Consider the following 6,332-nt stretch of genomic DNA (forward strand, 5'->3'; position numbering starts at 1 on the left):
ATGTTTCTCACCACCTTCAGCTATGGCTTCAAGTACATCGTGTAAGGTTACTTGTTTTTCTAGTTTGGTCCTGAAGCTTCCTAGAAGAATCTTTCTAATGCAGTCCTCTGTCCTTTTTCTGCCCCAACCAGTTGCTGCAGAAGCCTGCCTCTCCTTGAGCCTGAGTCTGCTTTATACTCTCGGACTTTCCTCCTGAACTACTTCCCCCAGTCTCTGCCTTTCAATCCAGTACCAGGGCTATTAGATAGTGACTCACCCTACATGTCATGCCTGTATCAAGTCTTTCTTGGCCCTCACCAAGGTTCATTTTTAGCTGCTGGCTGTGTGCTCTGTTTTCTGGTCAACCAATTGCATACAAATTCTATGGAGCAAAGTTGAACATCTGTGATAAGTGCTGTAAAACTACTTTTCCAGATTTAAAAAAAACTAGTATGTAACAAAACAAAACAAAACAAAAAAACCCCACCAACGTCACACCACCCAAAGAAGTTCAATATTTGAGAACACTAATACAAAAATTCACATTGTAAAAAGCAACTAGTGACAGTTTCTGAATGGTATCTAAATATATTTCACAATAATGCAAAAGCATGTAGAATACATTAAATTTTTAGTCATAAAATAAAAATGCTATTCTTATTCACTTTTCAATTGTCTTGTTAATAGTAAACACATCAGAAACAAATATCAAACAGAAGAGATACAAACTAGAGGAATATATACAAAAGAAGAGACAGGCACACAATGGAGAGCAAAGTGCTTGGAAGCAGTGGAAAAGGACTTGGTCTAATAATGAGTAAGCTGAAGAGGAAATGGATTTGCGCTCATCTAGAAGATCTTCGTGGTTAGGGGAGTTGGCTGGCCCATCCTTAACACGGTTCTGTTTTTTCCATCCCATTGTAGCAAAGTGCTTGTTCATATGGGGCTGTTTGATTGTGGGGGTGATTTCTCAGATGCTGAGCAGTCCATGAATTAACCTGAGGTCAAAGACATTTGTGCAGCTGCTAATGATCTTTCCAAAGACGCCACTGCTACCTTTTTATAGGGACACTGTTAACCTGCCTCAAGAATATATATAAAACACTTTGGCTAATAACAGTTCTCTCCTAAATGTAACTGTTTTTAGTAGCTTCTTCGCTTTGTTGTTAGTTGTCAGAATACTTTTACTGTAAACTAAATGTTAGTTTTGCAGTTTGACCCAGGGATGTAAAACTCAATTTACATCGTGGGCCACTTACAAGCTACTTTGATCCTAAGTGGGCCAGACCAGTGAATTTACATGATAAATGTTTAAAATTACACAAAAAGTAATTCATTATCCAGACTATCCCATATTTCTAAAGATCTAAAAGATACTTTCTCCTGTGAATTTATATAGTAGAGAAATTTCTCATTTAATTGTTTATCTATTAATTACTTTGCTGTAGTATAAATGAGGCGGGCTCTTTATTAATAGGAAAAGCTTTAAACTTATGGAAATACAGTTAGTAGTTCAAAATCTATGCACTCCTTCACATTTTCCAGAGCCATCCAGGGGGTTGGAATGCAGTCTTTGACGGGCCATGTTAAATCTCCCAGTTCTTTTATCTTTGGGCTGAAGGAAGAACAGCACTCGGTGTATAAATGCTCAATCAACAATCTCTTCATTCCATACAATTCTCATTATTCCGTACAACACTTTGAGCATAAACATCCGGACGGGAGATGTGGACAGGAGGGTGTCCGCCAGATCTGGAAGTGTCTGACTGTTTCTCACATTCTTAAAGCTTCAGCCCCCCTCCAAAGTCATAAAACCTAAACATCCACATTCTTTCTCTCTTACGGCGCCTAAGTGACGGCTTTGGCTTCCTGTTTTATCTCTGCCTGATGAGATGGGGCAGAAAACCTCTACAGTATGTTCTGTTCTCTTTGTAATCAGAAAAGGAAGGCCATGATTCTACACAAGCAGCATTTCTTATAACTCAGCAGTATAATGCATCATAAAACAGTGTAATGATTTCATAATTTTTAATCCAAGGCATAATGTGGCCTATAGCCGTATAATGATTCAACAATTATTTGATTAGAAGGATAAGGTGGCATAAGATAGTATGATAATCTCACAGCCGTTTCTGGCCTCTGGCCTGATTTTTGACACCCCTGGTCTAGAGCTGTCATTGTTTTAGGATACATAATGGTGGACATGCTAACAACACTTTAAATAAGCCTTGTCTAAAAATAAAACAAACCACGGCTAGAAACATTTTACTTTGACTACAAGTTACATGCTTTATTTAATGCCTGAGGAAGATAACACTAATAATCAGCAACATTTTGTTTTTAAATAAAAATGCACTCATACAAAAATTATTCAGCAATAAATTTGATCTTATTTTGCCACTCTCACACCCCTGTAGCAGCCCCCAAAAGCTCAAAAATAGCTTTAATTTCACAGCTGATCTTAAGACCTGCTGGTGTCCAGGTGGAGGTCAGCAGCCCAGTCAATCTCAGAAGCCTTTTGACTCGCAAGCTGTTGATAACTTGATTTGCAGGATAAAGAAGCTATTTTGACATGGAGTCAGCAGCTGACCGCCCTTGTTGTTTTTGCTGGCCAGCAGTCTCTGGGCAGTCTACTGTATAACCACACCATCCTTTTACAGTAAAACTGAGACCACTTGTAAGCATCAAATAATGGAATTTGAATGTAAAATTATGGTACACGGGGCAAGTTGAGAACTACTAATTGCTCTCAAACTCAATAAAAGTTGCCACAAAGGCAGTAAATTAAAAAACAGTTCAAGTTGTTGTATATGTTTTACTGACTGCTCTTGTGACTAATGGAGTTTTCTATTACTCCAGATTACTACACTGTGGCAGAATTGTAGATTAACGCTGTAATCTTAATTCATAAAGTCTGACAGAAACCCAGTAAAAGAATCTAAGATAGTGATAGGCTACTGATTTATGATTAGAAGACTCCCAAGCAAAAAAATGACACAAGTCAATTATTAACCTCAACTTGCCAAAGATCAAAGTGTATTGGTTGACCATAAGTCACAATAAGACTTTAGATGGTCTTAAATTTTCGTGTATTTCAGGGTGACGACTTCATTTGCCTTTGGAAGGTAACATCCCATACCTGTAAAAAAATTATAAGTTCAGAGAATATTATATAATACGACAAGTTGGACTGTGTGCATCAAATGTCTGACCTCAGCTTATCTTACACATTGTGAGTATGTTTCACTCACCAACATTGAGTGGGGTTTTACCACTCAGCAGTTGCCAGTAGTGTGATGAATTTCCTGCCAAACCATTTACACTCTGAAGGAATGGTCCATAGTCATCATGTGGTATGTACTGAAAGCTGGAAACATAGGGAATGACTTTTTAAAGAGTGAAGTGGACAGTTTTTAATATAACTATGAAATCCTTTTTAACAATGCAAATAGTTTCACTCTCTATGTTTTTACACAGAACTCTGCATTCAGTTATTAGTTATTATTAATCTCTGGCTCTTTTGCGTCTTTTGTCCTGTCTCCCTCCCCTCACACCCAGCAGGTCACAGCAGATGGGTCCCCCTGAGCCTGGTTCAGTGCGAAGTTCTTCTCTGTTAAAAGGGAGTTTATCTTTCTACTGTCGCCAAGTGCTTGCTCATATGGGGCCATGTGAAATATTAATGAAAGGAAGACATTTCTTAAAGCTAAAGATGTTATGTGGTTTTTGACTGTACTGTACATATACAGGTTTCTGTGGTCTACTGTAAGAAAAAAAGTATGAAGATTTGTTTTATTTTAAGATGTCAACAAACATTCCAGGGCACAATTAGTCATCTGGAATTAAAAATTCACACCCAGATATACGGGGTCTCAATTTTAATTAAAAGTTAAGAGAACAAAACAAAAGGTATGGCTTCTTCTAGTAAGGAAATAGTTGATGTGATGGTCTTACTTGAAGCCTTGGTTTGAGTATCTCAGTCTCGTCAGTCCACCGAAGAGGCTGCCTCTATAAGCAGTAAAAGTGCTGTAGGTCCTAATGTTAGTGGGTGACACATTCACCTGCACTCTGAAGTTAGTGTTACCTTGAGTTGTTAAACAACAAAGGAGGGTGAAGTTAGTTTACAGAAGATGAGCAGAAAAACAATAAAGGCGATTAATCTATGTGACTATTCAAGGATTTTTTGGCATTTCTTTTTGTTTTTTATTTAGCAACACAGGAAAAAAACACTAAAGGTTACCCTGAGCTGATGTCCCAACAAAAAACAGCAGCAGCAGGGCTGCAGAGAGGAGAGCAGGCTTCTTCATTTCAACTGCAGGGCAAACATAAAATTTTGATATGCAAACATGAACACAAACATATGTTGTGGAAAGCAGTTCCTGAACACTGAGTATCACCATCCCAAAATACAGCATTTATAATGGAATAAAACCTCTTAATGTTTTATTATTATTTTTATTTGGTACGTGAGTTTATCAAGTCATCTAAAGGTTCACTTGATTGTAGTATTGGTAGGGTATTTGTTCTCACAACCAGTGTTTGGGATGTTGGCATTGCTCCGATTGTCAGCATCTCCCCATCCCTCCTAAAAGTGAGGTGTGCAATATTAAGGAAGTTCAACAAAGTTAAGCTTTTCTTGCTTGATAAACCCTAAAGTCTAAGTTGGAGATAAAGAGTATCTCATTAGTGGTCATCAACTTTCCCTGTTAAGTCAGGCTTTCTGCTTCAGACTCTGAATGCCCAGGATTTCATGTGTCATATTATCCCTGTGAGTGTAGCCTACTCTAACCAGAGATGTTAGCAGATGATAAAATGGTGACAAAAATCTGTAAAAAACATGAAAAATGTAACAGAACCGCACAGAGCAGTAAAATAAACATTTTAATTCAAGTAAACTATTTTAATGTTGACCGCTTTGGGTGCTGCCTTTTATTTCTAATATAAAGACTGCATGTTAGAAATCTGAAACCTTAGACTGGATACATTTAAATATTAAAGGTTACTGTGCCTTTGAAAAAAAAGGAGACATGGAAATCGCTTTAGTATGTTAGTAGATCAAAGGTAAACTGCTTTTATTTATTATCAATGATATTTAAAGATATTCTTACCTTTTTCAAGTTCTGTTTTCAATAAATGTGTAAGAATGCAGCCGTGGAGGTTGTAACTTTTCAGTTGAACAGTTCCTCCTCCTCAAGTTGAAGCTGAACTACAGATTAGGAACTTTTATACCTCTGCGCCACACATAGCATTATACAGAAACAACCAATGATGATACAGAAAAATAACCAAGCCCTTTACTTGTGCAATCAAAAAAAAGAGAAGCTTAAATCTGTGTTGACTAACCATGGATGTTATCGAATGACAAAAGGTGACCATGTATATTAAATTGCATAGGAGGACTTTTAATTTGAATAACATTTGCTACATTTGGCATTTTTTCTGCATTTAATCGTTTAATTGCAGGTTTGAATTTGCTGTATGTGTTCCCCTCTCTCTCTCTCCTGCTGCTTTCCTGTCACTATAAAAGGACAAAAAATAATGCTAATTTAAAAATGTAATGTGCAATTTATGAAGGATTTTCACGGTGAGAAAATCCTGCGTGCTTGTGTCTGCAAATCCTTTAGAAAGTATAACCTTATATTAAATTGTAATTTAATGAATTGTGTATCCTGTGTATTGCTTGCCTTTATCTTGGTCCTGTGTAAAAAATGTGGAAATTGTTTTACACTGTTTAATAGGAGCACAGAGAATTTTTCACTTTTGCCTTCTTGCTGAGTAGCCATGCAAGTAGGCCAGGAGGGTGACCGAGAAAGTTAATCGTGTTTCCAGGATCTCTGTTTGAATTTACACGTACCTTATTTGTCAGACTTCGGTCTTTGTTTTTCTTTACATAATTGAGCACTTTTATTCCTTGACAGTTAGATGACTGTAATGAAACAATCAAACAGCCATCTCAAATGCATGTGTAAGTTAGGTTGAGAAATGGTAATAATTTGATGTTAAGCTGTATCATTTGGAACATGAATACTTCATGAATACTTCAAAGAGTAAGGTGTGTTGCCGACAGAAAGTACATTGTGTGGGTTTGATCCTATTTCTGGTTTGGTGCTGAAACTTCTTAGAAGACTCTTCTATTTCCTTGTTCTACCCAAACCAGTTGTGGCAGATAACTGGTCCGCCCTGAGTTTGTTTTTTTCAGTCTCAGTCTTTCCTCCCGACCTAATTTGTGTGCATTCATTTGTTTTTCAGGTTTGGTGCTGAAACCTCTTGTAAGACTATTTTCAGTGTATTCTTCTTTCCTTTTTCTTTCCCAACCATTTGTGCCGGATAACTGGCATGCCTTTAGTCTGATCTTT

At 37.2% G+C, this 6,332-nt stretch overlaps 1 long non-coding RNA gene across 1 annotated transcript; it reads right to left on the reverse strand.

Moving 5' to 3' along the window:
• Positions 1-593: 593 nt before the first annotated feature.
• LOC120726206 lies at positions 594-5,214 on the reverse strand. The gene is made up of 5 exons (XR_005694294.1): positions 5,085-5,214; positions 4,217-4,288; positions 3,931-4,060; positions 3,231-3,346; positions 594-3,118 (listed from the first exon to the last, which is right to left on the reverse strand). It is a non-coding gene; the product is annotated as an uncharacterized LOC120726206 (long non-coding RNA).
• Positions 5,215-6,332: the final 1,118 nt, after the last annotated feature.

Source organism: Simochromis diagramma, unplaced genomic scaffold (assembly GCF_900408965.1).
Source record: "Simochromis diagramma unplaced genomic scaffold, fSimDia1.1 OVJJ01000822.1, whole genome shotgun sequence".
NCBI classification, from domain to species: Eukaryota; Metazoa; Chordata; class Actinopteri; order Cichliformes; family Cichlidae; genus Simochromis; species Simochromis diagramma.